This window comes from Hyla sarda, chromosome 4 (assembly GCF_029499605.1).
Source record: "Hyla sarda isolate aHylSar1 chromosome 4, aHylSar1.hap1, whole genome shotgun sequence".
NCBI classification, from domain to species: Eukaryota; Metazoa; Chordata; class Amphibia; order Anura; family Hylidae; genus Hyla; species Hyla sarda.
Genome location: NC_079192.1, coordinates 291,009,113 through 291,025,996, shown reverse-complemented (window position 1 = coordinate 291,025,996; position 16,884 = coordinate 291,009,113). Strand labels below are relative to the sequence as shown.

Below are 16,884 nucleotides of genomic sequence, written 5' to 3'. Positions count from 1 at the left end.
CACATAAAGTCATTGATGCCCTGTTAAAAAACTAAAAATCTACAACCTCTGCCATCTATTGGAAGCAATGGAAGAAATTTGTCTCTTGGTGCGGCTCCTGTCCTCTGGATCCCTTGAACCCTAATATCTTTCAAATCCTAAATTTTCTTCAAGACAGACTTGAAAAAGGTTTAGCCATCAGTACATTAAAAGTACAAACAGCAGCCCTGGGATGCTTTTTTTGACACAGGTATTGCAGACCATAAATGGATAAAGAGATTCTTTAACCGTAAACTCACGCTCGTGGCCGGCTCCCGTTATGTGAAGCACACTCAGGAGCTGAGTACGCTTCCTACCTGGCAGGTCCGATTTGCTATCAGCAGCCTGGACCCGCTGCTAATACCGGACATCGCCGATCGGGCTGATGTCCGGTATTACCCATTTAGATGCTGCAATCAAAGTTGACCGCGGCATCTAAAACTGGAGAAAATCGGTGCTGGTTAACTCAGTGGGCTGATTGGGACTGCCACGGTGAAATCGAATTTCACTGCGGCATCCCGAACAGCTGAGAGAACAGCGGGAGGCTTCTTACATTGTCTCCCGCCATCTGATTGTCACTCTGCTGCTCCATGTCTGAGATTCAGACTGGAGCAGCAGAGCACTAATAACACTGATCAATGCAATGCTATGGCTTTGCATTGATCAGTGTCTACAATCAAGGTATTGCATGTTATAGTCCCTCTGGGGGCTGTAACATTGCAAAAAAAAAAGTGGAAAAAAATAGTTAATATATGTGATTTAACCCCATCCCTAATAAAAGTTTGAATCACCCCCCTTTTCCCATAAAAAAAAAGTAAATAAAAATAAACATATGTGGTATCGCAGCAAGCGTAAATGTCTGAACTATGAAAATATAATGTTAATTAAACCGCACGGTTAATGGCGTACATGTAAAATGTATAAAAGTCGATCAAAAAAGTCCCATCAAAATGATCATGGTGCAATAAATGAGCCCCCAAAAAATAAAAATAAAAATGTTATAGGGGTCAGAAGATGACAATTTTACACATACTAATTTTGTGCATGTAGTTATAATTTTTTTATAAGTAGTAAAATAAAATAAAACCTATATAAATTAGGTATCCTATAGAATATAGAACTATAGAATATAGATATGGTGTCATTTTTACTGAAAAGTGTACCACATAGAATCGTAAGCCCCCAAAAGTTACAAAATGGCCTTTTTTTTCAATTTTGCCCCACAAATATTTTATTCTGGTTTCGCCGTAAATTTTGTGGTGAAATGATTGATTGAGGTCAATATAAAAAACAATTGGTGGTGCAAAAAATAGGCTCTCATATGGGTCTGTAGGTGCAAAATTGAAAGTGTTATGATTTTTAGAAGGTGATGAGGAAAAAAAACGAAAATGCAAAAACTGAAAAACCCTGCTTCCTTAACCTCTTCAGGACATAGGGCGTATGGATACGCCCTGCATCCCGAGTCCTTAAGGACCGAGGGCGTATTCATACGCCCGTGGGAATTCCGGCCCCCACCGCTAGCCGGTTGGGGACCGGAGCCGGATGCCTGCTGAAATCGTTCAGCAGGCATCCCGGCATATCGCCCAGGGGGGTCATTATGCCAGCAGGGGTGAGGTGGCACTGGTGCCACCTCACGATCGCCCTGATTCGTCGGCCGGATTACCGGCCGACCAATCAGGGCGCCTGCTGCGGGTGTCACTCCCGCACCCGCTCCGCCCCTCTTCTGGAGGACGTGAGCGGATGTGGGACGTGCACCCCTGGTGCTGGGGACCCCGATCCCCGGCGCCCCTGTTGGGATCGGGACCCCAGGAGCAGCTGCGGCGGCGAGGGACAGTCCTGCAGCGTCTGGATCGTTGGAGGTGAGTGACAGCCTCCTGCTGTTGCTTAGCAACAGCTCCCAGCATGCAAAAAGGGCATGCTGGGAGCTGTAGTTATGCAACAGCAGGAGGCAGACCACCACAACTCCCAGCATTCCCTTATGGGCATGCTGGGACTTATGGTTTTGCAACAGCTGGAGGCACATTCTTTCTATGGAAAAGTGCACCTTCAGCTGTTGTATAACTACAACTCCCAGCTTGCACAAACAGCTAAAGTGCATGCTGGGAGTTGTAGTGGTGCATCTGCTGGTTGCATAACTACAACTCCCAGCATGCCCGTTGGCTGTCGGTGACTGCTGAGAGTTGTAGTTTTGCAACAGCTGAAGGCACACTGGTTGTGAAACTCATTTTTTTTTTTACCTAACTCAGTGTTTCACGACCGGTGTGCCTCCAGCTGTTGCAAACTACAACTCTCAGCAGTCACCGTACACCATGCACCGTACATGCTGGGAGTTGTAGTTTTGCAACAGCTGGAGGCACACTGGTTGTGAAACACTGAGTTAGGTCACAAACTCAGTGATACATAACCAGTGTGCCTACAGTTGTTGCAAAACTGCAACTCTCAGCAGTCACCGACAGCCAACGGGCATGCTGGGAGTTGTAGTTATGCAACAGCTGGATGTCCCCCCCAATGTGAACGTACAGGGTACACTCACATGGGCGGAGGATTACAGTAAGTATCTGGCTGCAAATTTGAGCTGCCGCAAACTTTCTGCTGCAGCTCAAATTGCCAGCGAGAAACGACCGTACCCTAAAAACACTACACTACACTAACACAAAAAATAAAATAAAAAGTAAAAAACACTACGTATACACATACCCCTACACAGCCCCCCTCCCCTCCCCAATACAAATGAAAAACGTCTGGTACGCCACTGTTTCCAGAACGGAGCCTCCAGCTGTTGCAAAACAACTCCCAGTATTGTCGGACAGCCGTTGACTGTCCAGGCATGCTGGGAGTTTTGCAACAGCTGGAGGCACCCTGTTTGGGAATCACTGGCGTAGAATACCCCTATGTCCACCCCTATGCAATCCCTAATTTAGGCCTCAAATGCGCATGGCGCTCTCACTTTGGAGCCCTGTCGTATTTCAAGGCAACAGTTTAGGGTCACATATGGGGTATCGCCGTACTCGGGAGAAATTGTGTTACAAATTTTGGGGGGTATTTTCTGCTTTTACCCTTTTTAAAAATGTAAAATTTTTGGGAAAACAAGCATTTTAGGTAAAAAAAATAATTTTTTTTTTACATATGCAAAAGTCGTGAAACACCTGTGGGGTATAAAGGTTCACTTAACCCCTTGTTACGTTCCCCGAGGGGTCTAGTTTCCAAAATGGTATGCCATGTGTTTTTTTTATGCTGTCCTGGCACCATAGGGGCTTCCTAAATGCGGCATGCCCCCAGAGAAAAATTTGCGTTCAAAAAGCCAAATGTGACTCCTTCTCTTCCGAGACCTGTAGTGCACCAGCAGAGCACTTTTCACCCCCATATGGGTTGTTTTCTGAATCGGGAGAAATTGAGCTTGAAATTTTTAGGGGTATTTTCTGCTATTACCCTTTTTAAAAATACATTTTTTTTGGGAAAACAAGCATTTTAGGTAAAAATTTTTTTTTTTTTTTACATTTGCAAAAGTCGTGAAACACCTGTGGGGTATTAAGGTTCACTTTATCCCATGTTACATTCCCCGAGGGGTCTAGTTTCCAAAATGGTATGCCATGTGTTTTTTTTTTGCTGTTCTGGCACCATAAGGGCTTCCTAAAAGTAACATGCCCCCCAAAAACCATTTCAGAAAAACGTACTCTCCAAAATCCCCTTGTCGCTCCTTCCCTTCTGAGCCCCCTACTGCGCCCGCCGAACACTTTACATAGACATATGAGGTATGTCCTTACTCGATAGAAATTGGGCTACAAATACAAGTAAAAATTTTGTCCTTTTACCCCTTGTAAAAATTCAAAAATTGGGTCTACAAGAACATGTAAGTGTAAAAAATGAAGATTGTGAATTTTCTCCTTCACTTTGCTGCTATTCGTGTGAAACACCTAAAGGGTTAAAACGCTGACTGAATGTCATTTTGAATACTTTGGGGGGTGTAGTTTTTATAATGGGGTCATTTATGGGGTATTTCTAATATGAAGACCCTTCAAATCCACTTCAAACCTGAACTGGTCCCTGAAAAAAAGCGAGTTTCAAAATTTGGTGAAAAATTGGAAAATTGCTGCGGAATTTTGAAGCCCTCTGGTGTCTTCCAAAAGTAAAAACTCATCAATTTTATGATGCAAATATAAAGTAGACATATTGTATATGTGAATTAAAAAAAATTATTTGGAATATCCATTTTCCTTACAAGCAGAGAGCTTCAAAGTTGGAAAAATGCAAAATTTTCAAATTTTTCATCAAATTTGGGGATTTTTCACCAAGAAAGGATGCAAGTTACCAAAAATTTTTACCACTACGTTAAAGTAGAATATGTCACGAAAAAACAATCTCGGAATCAGAATGATAACTAAAAGCATTCCAGAGTTATTAATGTTTAAAGTGACAGTGGTCAGATGTGCAAAAAATGGCCGAGTCCTTAAGGTGAAAAAGGGCTCAGTCCGTAAGGGGTTAATCCCTCCCTCAGTTGTTTACATATGTTTTATATATATAGATATATATGTATATATGGGTAGGGGCCTTTTAACCTCTTTGTGCTTCCTGTTCCTTTAGGATCAATGGGGGCAATCACATGTGTGGTGCTGATGTGATGATTCAAGAAAACAGAATTATCGGTAATTTATAATTCCCATTTTTTAAGTAGTATTTTCCCTCCGAAAAATGTTAATAAATGTACCTGTCACGATGCCGGCTGGCAGGTAGTGGATCCTCTGTGCCAGAGAGGGATTGGCGTGGACCGTGCTAGTGGACCGGTTCTAAGCCACTACTGGTTTTCACCAGAGCCCGCCACAAAGCGGGATGGTCTTGCTGCGGCGGTAGTGACCAGGTCGTATCCACTAGCAACGGCTCACCTCTCTGGCTGCTGAAGATAGGCGCGGTACAAGGGAGTAGGCAAAAGCAAGGTCGGACGTAGCAGAAGGTCGGGGCAGGCAGCAAGGATCGTAGTCAGGGGCAACGGCAGAAGGTCTGGAAACACAGGCAAGGAACACACAAGGAACGCTTTCACTGGCACTAAGGCAACAAGATCCGGCAAGGGAGTGCAGGGGAAGTGAGGTGATATAGGGAAGTGCACAGGTGAACACACTAATTGGAACCACTGCGCCAATCAGCGGCGCAGTGGCCCTTTAAATCGCAGAGACCCGGCGCGCGCGCGCCCTAGGGAGCGGGGCCGCGCGCGCCGGGACAGAACAGACGGAGAGCGAGTCAGGTAGGGGAGCCGGGGTGCGCATCGCGAGCGGGCGCTACCCGCATCGCGAATCGCATCCCGGCTGGCAGCGGAATCGCAGCGCCCCGGGTCAGAGGACGTGACCGGAGCGCTGCCGCGGGGAGAGTGAAGCGAGCGCTCCGGGGAGGAGCGGGGACCCGGAGCGCTCGGCGTAACAGTACCCCCCCCCTTGGGTCTCCCCCTCTTCTTGGAGCCTGAGAACCTGAGGAGCAGACTTTTGTCTAGGATGTTGTCCTCAGGTTCCCAGGATCTCTCTTCAGGACCACAACCCTCCCAGTCCACTAAAAAAAAATGTTTCCCTCTGACCTTTTTGGCAGCTAAAATTTCTTTGACCGAGAAGATGTCCGAGGAGCCGGAAACAGGAGTGGGAGGAACAGATTTGGGAGAAAAACGGTTGAGGATGAGTGGTTTGAGAAGAGAGACGTGAAAGGCATTAGGGATACGAAGAGAGGGAGGAAGAAGAAGTTTATAAGAGACAGGATTAATTTGACACAAAATTTTGAAGGGACCAAGATAGCGTGGTCCCAACTTGTAGCTAGGGACACGGAAGCGGACATATTTAGCGGAAAGCCATACCTTGTCTCCAGGGGAAAAAACGGGGGGAGCTCTTCTTTTCTTATCCGCGAACTTCTTCATGCGTGATGAAGCCTGTAAGAGAGAATTTTGGGTCTCTCTCCATATGATGGAAAGGTCACGAGAAATTTCATCCACAGCGGGCAGCCCAGAGGGCAAGGGAGTAGGGAGGGGGGGAAGAGGGTGACGGCCGTACACCACGAAAAATGGGGATTTGGAGGAAGACTCAGAGACCCTGAAGTTATACGAGAATTCGGCCCATGGGAGGAGATCTGCCCAGTCATCCTGGCGGGAGGAAACAAAATGTCGCAAATAAACACCCAAGATCTGGTTAATCCTTTCTACTTGTCCATTGGACTGGGGATGATATGCAGAAGAAAAATTTAATTTAATCTTGAGTTGTTTACAGAGAGCCCTCCAGAATTTAGACACGAATTGGACGCCTCTATCCGAGACAATCTGCGTAGGCAACCCGTGAAGACGAAAAATGTGTACAAAAAATTGTTTAGCCAACTGAGGCGCAGAAGGAAGACCAGGAAGAGGGATGAAATGTGCCATTTTGGAGAATCGATCAACGACCACCCAAATAACAGTGTTGCCACGGGAAGGGGGTAAATCAGTAATAAAATCCATACCAATCAGAGACCAAGGCTGTTCGGGGACAGGCAGAGGATGAAGAAAACCAGCGGGCTTCTGGCGAGGAGTCTTATCCCGGGCACAGATAGTGCAGGCTCGCACAAAGTCCACAACATCCGTCTCCAGAGTCGGCCACCAATAGAAGCGGGAGATGAGTTGCACAGATTTCTTGATACCCGCATGACCTGCGAGATGGGAGGAGTGACCCCATTTGAGGATTCCGAGGCGTTGGCGAGGAGAAACAAAGGTCTTTCCTGGAGGAGTCTGCCTGATGGAGGCAGGAGAAGTGGAGATCAGGCAGTCAGGTGGAATGATGTGTTGCGGAGAGAGTTCAACTTCTGAGGCATCCGAGGAACGAGAGAGAGCATCGGCCCTAATGTTCTTATCGGCAGGACGAAAGTGAATCTCAAAATTAAATCGGGCAAAGAACAGAGACCACCGGGCCTGGCGAGGATTCAGCCGTTGGGCAGACTGGAGGTAGGAGAGGTTCTTGTGGTCGGTGTAGATAATAACAGGAGAACTTGATCCCTCCAGCAGATGCCTCCATTCCTCAAGTGCTAATTTAATGGCTAGAAGCTCTCGATCCCCGATGGAGTAGTTCCTCTCCGCTGGAGAGAAGGTCCTAGAGAAAAAACCACAAGTGACAGCATGCCCGGAAGAATTTTTTTGTAGAAGAACAGCTCCAGCTCCCACTGAGGAGGCATCAACCTCCAATAGGAAGGGTTTGGAAGGGTCAGGTCTGGAGAGGACGGGAGCCGAAGAAAAGGCAGACTTGAGTCGTTTAAAGGCGTCTTCTGCTTGAGGAGGCCAGGACTTGGGATCAGCATTTTTTTTGGTTAAAGCCACGATAGGAGCCACAATGGTAGAAAAATGTGGAATAAATTGCCTGTAATAATTGGCGAACCCCAAAAAGCGTTGGATAGCACGGAGTCCGGAGGGGCGTGGCCAATCTAAGACGGCAGAGAGTTTGTCTGGATCCATCTGTAGTCCCTGGCCAGAGACCAAATATCCTAGAAAAGGAAGAGATAGGCATTCAAACAGACATTTCTCAATTTTGGCATAGAGTTGGTTGTCACGAAGTCTCTGAAGAACCATACGGACATGCTGGCGGTGTTCTTCTAGATTGGCAGAAAAAATTAGGATATCGTCCAGATATACGACAACACAGGAGTATAACAGATCACGAAAAATTTCATTGACAAAGTCTTGGAAGACGGCAGGGGCGTTGCACAGTCCAAAGGGCATGACCAGATACTCAAAGTGTCCATCTCTGGTGTTAAATGCCGTTTTCCACTCGTCCCCCTCTCTGATGCGAATGAGGTTATAGGCGCCTCTTAAGTCCAATTTAGTGAAGATGTGGGCACCTTGGAGGCGATCAAAGAGTTCAGAGATGAGGGGTAAGGGGTAGCGGTTTTTAACCGTGATTTTATTAAGACCGCGGTAGTCAATGCAAGGACGTAAGGAGCCATCTTTTTTGGACACAAAGAAAAATCCGGCTCCGGCAGGAGAGGAGGATTTACGGATAAAGCCCTTTTTTAGATTCTCCTGGACGTATTCGGACATGGCAAGAGTCTCTGGGGCAGAGAGAGGATAAATTCTGCCCCGGGGTGGAGTAGTGCCGGGGAGGAGGTCGATAGGGCAATCATAAGGCCTGTGAGGAGGTAGAGTCTCAGCTTGTTTTTTGCAGAAAACATCCGCGAAGTCCATATAGGCCTTAGGGAGACCGGTTACTGGAGGAACCACAGAGTTACGGCAAGGGTTACTGGGAACCGGTTTTAGACAGTTCTTGGAACAAGAGGACCCCCAACTCTTGATCTCCCCAGTGGACCAATCCAGGGTAGGGGAATGAAGTTGAAGCCAGGGAAGTCCAAGGAGAATTTCCGAGGTGCAATTGGGGAGGACCAAAAGTTCAATCCTCTCATGATGAGATCCGATGCTCATAAGAAGGGGCTCCGTGCGGAAACGTATGGTACAGTCCAATCTTTCATTATTTACACAATTGATGTAGAGGGGTCTGGCGAGACTGGTCACCGGGATGTTGAACCTGTTGACGAGAGAGGCCAAAATAAAATTTCCTGCAGATCCAGAGTCCAAGAAGGCCACTGTAGAGAAGGAGAAGGCAGAGGCAGACATCCGCACAGGCACAGTAAGACGTGGAGAAGCAGAGTAGACATCAAGGACTGTCTCACTTTTGTGCGGAGTCAGCGTACGTCTTTCCAGGCGGGGAGGACGGATAGGACAATCTCTCAGGAAGTGTTCGGTACTAGCACAGTACAGGCAGAGGTTCTCCATACGGCGTCGTGTCCTCTCTTGAGGTGTCAGGCGAGACCGGTCGACCTGCATAGCCTCCACGGCGGGAGGCACAGGAACAGATTGCAGGGGACCAGAGGAGAGAGGAGCCGAGGAGGAGAAACGCCTCGTGCGAACAGAGTCCATATCTTGGCGGAGTTCCTGACACCTTTCGGAAAAACGCATGTCAATGCGAGTGGCTAGGTGAATAAGTTCATGTAGATTAGCAGGAATTTCTCGTGCGGCCAGAACATCTTTAATGTTGCTGGATAAGCCTTTTTTGAAGGTCGCGCAGAGGGCCTCATTATTCCAGGACAATTCTGAAGCAAGAGTACGGAATTGTACGGCATACTCGCCAACGGAAGAATTACCCTGGACCAGGTTCAACAGGGCAGTCTCAGCAGAAGAGGCTCGGGCAGGTTCCTCAAAGACATTTCGGATTTCCGAGAAGAAGGAGTGTACAGAGGCAGTGACGGGGTCATTGCGGTCCCAGAGCGGTGTGGCCCATGACAGGGCTTTTCCGGACAGAAGGCTGACTACGAAAGCCACCTTAGACCTTTCAGTGGGAAACAGGTCCGACATCATCTCCAGATGCAGGGAACATTGGGAAAGAAAGCCACGGCAAAACTTAGAGTCCCCATCAAATTTATCCGGCAAGGATAAGCGTATCCCAGGAGCGGCCACTCGCTGCGGAGGAGGTGCAGGAGCTGGCGGAGGAGAAGACTGCTGAAGCTGTGGTAGTAACTGTTGTAGCATAACGGTCAGTTGAGACAGCTGTTGGCCTTGTTGCGCTATCTGTTGTGACTGCTGGGCGACCACCGTGGTGAGGTCAGCGACAACTGGCAGAGGAACTTCAGCGGGATCCATGGCCGGATCTACTGTCACGATGCCGGCTGGCAGGTAGTGGATCCTCTGTGCCAGAGAGGGATTGGCGTGGACCGTGCTAGTGGACCGGTTCTAAGCCACTACTGGTTTTCACCAGAGCCCGCCGCAAAGCGGGATGGTCTTGCTGCGGCGGTAGTGACCAGGTCGTATCCACTAGCAACGGCTCACCTCTCTGGCTGCTGAAGATAGGCGCGGTACAAGGGAGTAGGCAAAAGCAAGGTCGGACGTAGCAGAAGGTCGGGGCAGGCAGCAAGGATCGTAGTCAGGGGCAACGGCAGAAGGTCTGGAAACACAGGCAAGGAACACACAAGGAACGCTTTCACTGGCACTAAGGCAACAAGATCCGGCAAGGGAGTGCAGGGGAAGTGAGGTGATATAGGGAAGTGCACAGGTGAACACACTAATTGGAACCACTGCGCCAATCAGCGGCGCAGTGGCCCTTTAAATCGCAGAGACCCGGCGCGCGCGCGCCCTAGGGAGCGGGGCCGCGCGCGCCGGGACAGAACAGACGGAGAGCGAGTCAGGTAGGGGAGCCGGGGTGCGCATCGCGAGCGGGCGCTACCCGCATCGCGAATCGCATCCCGGCTGGCAGCGGAATCGCAGCGCCCCGGGTCAGAGGACGTGACCGGAGCGCTGCCGCGGGGAGAGTGAAGCGAGCGCTCCGGGGAGGAGCGGGGACCCGGAGCGCTCGGCGTAACAGTACCAAGCATCACCTGTATGCCTAGATTCATCCTCTGACCTTTGGTTATAACATTGGGGGAGATTTATTAAAACCTGTTTAGAGGAAAAGTTGCCCAGTTTCCCATAGCAACCAATCAGCAGGCTTCTTTCATTTTTTAACAAGGCCTCTGCAAAATGAAAGAAGCGATCTGATTGGTTGCTATGGGCAACTTGTCCTTTGCACAGATTTTGATAAATCTCCCCCATTGTTTATTAGATTTAGACTGGTAACAGCTCTCGGTTCTAAGACCTTTTTGTTTTTCTAATGATAGAAGTTAATAATATAATTTTAATGGTTTCCATGGATATGTCTATAGTAATGACAGCTTGCAAAGAGCTACATCATTTCCTTGCTACTCTATATATGTAGTGTGGACAGTAGTTAAGTGAATAAATAAAAGCTGAACATCTGGTTCTTTGCGTTTGGTTGTACTCAGTTTAAAGTATAAGGCCCAAGGCAATCTATAGATCAGTTTCCAACCTCTTCTCACTGACGGTCCTGTAAATGGAAAGGATGTTCTGTACAAAGTGCCAGATATTACATTGTCCTTGAAGTATATGATTTTCAAAGCCTGGCTTGTTAAATTGTCAGTTTAGAATATTCTATAAAAGCTGAATACTCGTAACATTAATTACTGTAAGTGGAACTAAAAGTCCTGCAACTCTTACTTCCCTTGCATCCTAACCAGCATAAAAGCATATAGAAACATACAATGTGTCGGCAGATAAGAACCATTTGGCCCATCTAATTTTCCCAATATCCTGAATACAATGAATAGTCCTTGCCCCTATTTTACATGAAGAATAGCCTTATACCCTACTGTATCTTATATGAAGGATAGCCATATGCCTATCCCTTGCATGCTTAAACTCCTGCACTGCAGCTACTACTTCTGCTTGAAGGCTATTTTTAAAGAGGCCTGTGAAAAATGAAAGAAGCAATCAGATTGGTTGCTATGGGCAACTGCACCACTCTTCCTCTACACAGGTTTTGATAAATCTCACCTGAAATCCTTCAGGAGATATGGTCTCCAGTACTGCAAACAATATTCCAAGTGAGGTCTAACCAGTGTTTTGTACAGCGGCATGAGCACTTTCTACTTTCCCTCTTTCTACTGCTTATACCTCTCCCTATACACCCAAGCATTCTGCTAGCATTTCCCGCTGCTCTATTACATTGTCTGCCTACCTTTAAGTCCTCTGAATCCCTTTTCTCAGAAACTGAGGTTAGAACTGTATCACATTTTCTGTATTCTGCCCGAGGGTTTTTACGCCCCAGGTGCATTATCTTGCACTTATCCACATTAAATTCTAGTTGCCAGAGTTCTGACCATTCTTCTAGTTTACCTTAATTCTTTTCCATTTGGCATATCCCTCCAGGATCTTTGTGTCATCAGGAAAAATACCTTTTTATAATTATATCAGGTAATAGCACTATTTACAATAACAAAATCCAATGTTATTATCGGAGTAACTCAATTTTCTTAGAGGGCTTTTCCCATAAAGCAAAGTTGGTAAAATCAAATATGTACAGGACAAACGTGCTGTTATTTATGTAAAACGGCCTACATCCCAGTACTGTTCTTCTCCCCTCCCATGGTTCTGATCATTTTCTGGTTTCCTCTATGAACTGTGACCGCGTTGTTGCCATGCTACAGAGCAGACTTTTTCAGAGGCTTAACGTGTAGCTTCTGGGCCCCAATGCAAAATCTGCAACAAGGTCTCCTCTGCCAATTATAATACTGGTCTCTTATAGGGCAGATGTGCTTTTGAGCCCCCTTAGGCACCAGGGCCCCAGTGCAACTGCTACCTCTGCATCCCCTATAGCTACGCCTCTGCTTTTTTTTCCACAATTCCTCTATCTTTCATATACAGTAGAGACTAATAGTGCAGTTGATATGCAGTTGAACTGAGCATGCCTGACCAGATCAGTGGATGCTCTAAAACTGTTGTAACCAAGGGCTATAGGGCAAAACAAGAAAGGCACATGGGGGATTAATAGTATATGTTTTAATACATCTCTCAAAGAGGACATTTTAAAATATGCTTGTCCAAATGTTTAATTTCACATAATGCATTTGTTTAGACCTATTTATGTTTGTGGTAAACCCCTTAAAGTGGAATGATCACTTGAACAGGGCTGAGCTGCAATACCAGCACATGCTTTGTACAAGAGTGGAGCTGTTTCAGGAAAAATCTTGTACAGTCGCTTTAAAATAGCTCAAAAGGTGGAGTCTCCTGACGGGAACCAATTTTATTTTTCTATAAAAATTTTTTGTAATTACTAATTTATTTTGTTATAGACCAATCCAGTGTGAAGAATAAAGGAAAAAAGGTGATTGATTTTTGTTGTCACCTTTGTGAATTTCTCAGTTATGTTTCTGTAGAAGTTATTAAGTTTTGTCATCTAGTAAAATGACAGTTGTGTTTACCGAGTAAAACAAGTCATTTTCATGTTAAAGAAAATAGGAGCGCACATCCTCTCATATCCACTCTTTTATTTTAGGAATGTAATGAAATGTGAAGCTGCACAAATGATTTCCTTGCTTTTTTTCCCCCACTAAGGGCAAAACAATTATTTGAGAATGTGATGTTTTTGTTTGTGTTATATACTTTAAAAAGGAGCCCAATGCGAAAGCACATAAATAGTTCATTTAAATGATTACACGTCTCCATCTTTCATCAATATCGCTTATTAAAATCTTTGTCTTTGTGTGACAGAGGCTACAATCAAATGCAGATGAAAATGAGACGTCTATTGCTTCGCAGAGAGAAGACAAATAAACACAATTAAGGGATTAATCATTTTTCTGCATTCTCTTTCAAGGACATATTCACTGGAGTCCGAGCAATATGTAACATGATATATCAAAGTGATTTGTTCAAAATTACCAGTTTGTCTAATTTTTATTATTGCGATGAGCTAAAGATGAAATTTCCACAGCAGTTCAGAAATTGCTTTGTAATGATAAACTCTGTGTCTATCCACATTGGCATGAAGGAGAAATCAGCCTAATTAAACAAACAACAACAGCAAAATTGCAGTAAATTAGTAGTACTGTATATAAAATGATTTTTTTGTGCTAACCGGGGGCCAAAATACCATTATAAACATCACTTCTTAACTGTTCTCAACACCTATATGGAACACACATGTTGGTTGGCCAGCTCTGTAGTATGCAGTCACCAAGACAGAGGCCCTCATTTACTAAGCCTAACCCAACATTTTTTTTTTATAGTGGTTTGCAGACTAAATATCGGCACATGCCTGTGCGACAATGTCTGTGACATTGGCCCTGATTTACTATTGTAAACCTGACCTGTTTTGTCGTGTTGTGCACCAGAAATTCTGTCTGCACCTGAATTTGCACTAAAATTGAAAAACAAAAAAACAACTATCTCTCCACTTTACTGAGAAAAACCGAAAAGGAGCAAGACCATTGGGGAAAGTGGGCGTGGGTGCCGAAAAGGGGCATGTGCCCAACATTTTCACAAAAACCCAACATATTTACTAAGGTTTCCACAGAAAATGTGGTGGATTTGAGATGAGGAAAACCCTACAGATCAGAGCATGTGTAAAAAAAAGCAAAGTATAGGGAAAGTGCAAAATGTTGGGAAACCTTAGTGAATACTGTGAAATAAAAATTTTAGGGAATTGAAACCCACAAAGAAAACTATACTCCCAACTACAAACCAAATGTCAGAAATCACTCGGAAATCACTCGGAGAGTCTACTAATCTAAAAAAAAACGACATTTTCCCAAAACCCCTCTGTTTCTTGTCCATAACCCGATGAAAAAACAGAGAAGAGGGGATTGTGAAAACTCCACTGCCAGAGGTTGGTGTAAAAACAGGTCGAATGGTTGGAACTTCCAAAGCATGGTTATTATGGCCAATATGCATAAACCCAAATTATAAAGACTCGTTCACTTAACTCACCTTTCATCCGTTAATAGTATATATGGACAAAACTGTGCAACTAGGTGTGAAATTTGCACTAAATGTGTATTTTAAATGCTGTTGTTTTTGATGTTTGCATTGTTTAATGGTAGTACTTTCTAACATTATCTGTGGTTTATTAAATAGGTATTGCACAACTTTATTTGTAGTATTGCCAACATAATCCACTTTTAGCCTTTTCTTACACCTGGTCTGTAGAATGTCGTCACTATGGCTCGCAGCCTCTGTGTAAAAATGCATGCTCAAATGGTATTCCAACATTTTGTAAATGATTTCTCAGGAATTTGGCAAATATTTTGGAGATTTCATGCATTGTTGGTTGTTGGGGTGGTGTCTATTGCCTCAGATTCTCACATACCGGAAGATAAACAGTTTTTTCCCCGTGTTTTTTGTCCTTTCCGTTTAGGATTTAGAAAAAACTGTGTGCGCCAAAAAAATAAAATAAACAAAAGGACTCTAAAAGAAAAACTGAGGACAAAAATGACCTGACAACCAAAAACCATGCACTCTTAGTAAATAAGGGCCAGAGTCTTGGTGACTGCATACTACAGTGCTACCGGCACTTTGTGTGCTGCCACATGGTGCACTTTGCTCCACTTTTTTACTAGGTTATTTTTGGTTGTTCTATGCTGTAACATTACATGCAATGGCGAATGCCATGCTTGTACCCTGTGTATGGCTGGGTTCACATATATCAGTCGTCCGGCAAAGTTTCCCTCCGGCGTGCACCGGAGGGAAACTGATGCTAGAACTGATCCCTTGGAAACAACCAAGTCATGGTTTAACAGAGGCTTTACTGAGTTAAGACATGTGTAATTATCTTCACAGCTAGGCCAAAATCCCAGAGAGTCAACCAGTAACATGGAAAGGGCCCTGCAGCTTGCTGGGACTTGTAGTTATTGTAATAGACTTTAGTTCAGCCAGGCAGACTAGAATAGACTTGATCAGTGTCTTGACTTTAGTAGAGACAGCAGACATAGATGAGATGACTTACTGACAATGTGGCTGGTGTGCAGGCTTTGTGGCCTCCAAGTGTACTGGACACAGGATCTGTGAAGTCCGTGCTTTGCTGTCCTCAGCAGAAAGAGAGAGAATTATAATGGCCGCCTCCTTATATAGAGGGGGGCTGTGCCAAAGCCCATTGGTCAAGCTGCGGGTCATGTGTTAATCTTGTGCCCTCTGGGTAACATGTGATAACATAAACATAACATGTGACATCTCACAGATCCTTTAGATGACCTCTCACAGGTCCTTTATACTAACTATACATTAATACACTGACTACAATTCTATTACAATAAATGACTGTATAGTAACAGCAGGGGAGACACTGCAGGAGAGCCCCCAGGTCACTGAAGGACTCAACCTGACATGGAATAAGTGTAGTGCAGGACCATGTCCTGTACTGGAACATTACACATTTTTTTCCACTGCTGAAATGTTTCAGTGTGAATGGGTCAGTCCCATTTACACCAATGGTTAGGCTTGTTCAGCGGAATTCCTGAGCACAATTACACCCTACCATAGAAATTCCTGTAGGGTGAACCCTAAGTGGTCTCTACTTAGCAAGCAGTGTCACCTAGCTAGTGTGTGCGTCCTAGATAAAGCATTGTGGAGACTATCCCCTCCTATGTTGGTTCCCATAGTCTAATTTAAACCATGGATATAGAGGGGAATTTATTAAAACCTGTTAAGAGGAAAAGTTGTTGAGTTATAGTAGTAGGTGCAGTTATTCATGTGATAATGGGATTGAACTGTTTGGCATTTTTACAGTTACTTTTTACAACTATTGGTCACATAATACTATAGTGTTTAACTATAGTGGTGTCATTAAATATGTAATACTGTAGTTAAGCCAAACTTTTTAAGGTATAGCATTTATTTATACATGCTTTTAATGGGAGTTAAATTATTGATTGTTTGTTATTTTAAGCACTCATTTATGCATTGTGTTTTGTATTTACAATCATAATTCGGAATTATGTGACAGTAACTTTGCTATACTTTGCGTCATTGTTGTACTGAATTATTAATGCAGTTTAGTGATATTATGTTCGATATATGTGCTTGTTTTGCCGAAAATTTAAATGATATTATTAAGGCTTGGTTGTGACAAATTTGTTTACATGCACGGTGCTAGATACTGTGGTTGTGCCTCTATTTTTCATATGTATGATTCGTTTTTATGTACATTGGTTTTAATATGATTTACTAAAGATTTACATATTTTAATAAATTATGTGAGTATGTGGGCTCAGTCTGTTCTTATTGTAGTGTATATTGTAGTAATATATTGTGTAGTTAGTCGTGTATATTGATCCTTACATTATAGCACTAAAGGTGTACATCCCATTGTCAGGCTCATTGATATAATTTAGAGCAATTTTCTACTAACCGGGTTTATTAGTTATTGGTATAAATTGTAATATAAATATCAGGCCAATATTTTATATAAAAAACATTGAATAATTGCTAGCTTAAGACTTCCCACAACTACTAGTCATGGTATATATGAGATATCCCCCAGGAGCAATTTTTCTTCTGTCAAA

The 16,884-nt window shown here is 44.4% G+C and overlaps 1 long non-coding RNA gene across 1 annotated transcript in view; it reads left to right on the top strand.

Annotated features, from left to right (window-relative positions):
* Positions 1-16,574, top strand: part of LOC130369344 (uncharacterized) — a 91,536-nt gene extending 74,962 nt beyond the window's left edge. Inside the window, exons 3-5 of the long non-coding RNA XR_008892726.1 lie at positions 4,600-4,661; positions 12,679-12,710; positions 13,097-16,574. This is a non-coding gene — a long non-coding RNA (uncharacterized LOC130369344). The remainder of the gene's footprint in view (positions 1-4,599; positions 4,662-12,678; positions 12,711-13,096) is intronic.
* Positions 16,575-16,884: the final 310 nt, after the last annotated feature.